Source organism: Pteropus alecto, unplaced genomic scaffold (assembly GCF_000325575.1).
Source record: "Pteropus alecto unplaced genomic scaffold, ASM32557v1 scaffold20, whole genome shotgun sequence".
Taxonomy (NCBI): Eukaryota; Metazoa; Chordata; class Mammalia; order Chiroptera; family Pteropodidae; genus Pteropus; species Pteropus alecto.
This window is the reverse complement of record NW_006436298.1, coordinates 13,640,581-13,641,956: the sequence shown is the minus strand read 5'-3', so window position 1 is coordinate 13,641,956 and position 1,376 is coordinate 13,640,581.

Genomic DNA, 1,376 nt, shown 5'->3' with positions numbered 1-1,376 from the left:
TAGTTGTCAAAAGGTTTTACCAGCCCAGATTTCATACTGGTCTTCCAGAAATTTCAATAGTTATATCATCTCGGAAGTATCTCAGTCAGATGTGTTTTGTGGTGAAAGATTGGATAATCGGAGATCAAATCCTACAATTTACAACTAGTTTGTGATCCTTCAAAGATAGTTGATCTTGATTTTCTTTTTCTAATCTTGGTTTTCCTGAACTCAAATGGAAGTATGTGGTTTTAGTTAAACAGCGAAACTTTTGATTGCTTTAAATAGTTTATTGAACAGCTGCTGTGTGACAGGCATGTTAGATGCTTTGCTTATCTCATTCAATCTTAAATAAAAATAATTCTACATGTACAGTATACAATTTTTCTACTATGTGTTAGGTGTTGTTCACAGATAAATAAAATGGGTTCACTGCCTTTATGGAACCACAGTCTAATAGCAGAGGCTCAGTACAAGTGCATATTTGGGATAAAAGTATATAGTACAGTGTAAGGACAAACAACAGAAATAGAAAACACTAAGACCTTAAATAGATAAATGGGAAATGCATATACATAAATGGTCAATTCACAAAATAGGGAATTTAAATGCGTACTACGTATTTAGCTAATGTTCAAACTCAATAATGAAATGAAGACTAAAGAGAAATTATTTCCCATGTATCTAATTAGCCAGTTAGTTTAAAATACTAACTCCATTAACTCCAGGTAGAGTGAAATGAGCACTCATATATCCTGTTGGGGATCTAAATTAGGACAAAGATTTTGGAAAGTAATTTGTCAGAGTATTTTAAGTGTTCACATGACTAATTCAATTTTCTTTCCGGAAATTATAAGGAGATATTCCAGAAAACAACGATGTATGGAATAGCATTAAGGAAAGCAAATAAGGTACCCAAAATTCAAATATCTTTCATATACAAATACAATTGTACTTTGTATTACATTTATTTGTTTATGGGTGTTTCCTTTGTGCAGTGTGTTATGCTAGGAGTCGTAAGGATTATAAGGATGGATAATTCCTGATTTTTGCCATGAAGTTCACAATCTACTGTGTCATTCTTTTATTTATTAGCATAAATAGTTGAGAGATTGCTGTAATATAATAAGATTACAAGATCTTTCTGTAGATTCTGGGTCAGTTAGGCTTTTTGTGATTTTTTTTTGTTGAGTGGAATAAAGAAGTCTGCACATCAAATGCAGTGTCAAAGAGTCCTTGGAAACTTTGAGTAATAATTGCTTTAAAATTCCATATATCATCTTTAACCTCTAAAAATCTAATTTAAAACTAAATGGTTTCTGGATTTGAAATCATCCCAATTGTAACATACTTGGCTAATTTATTCCTTAGACTAGTCGTTGCTTGAATCATCAGCA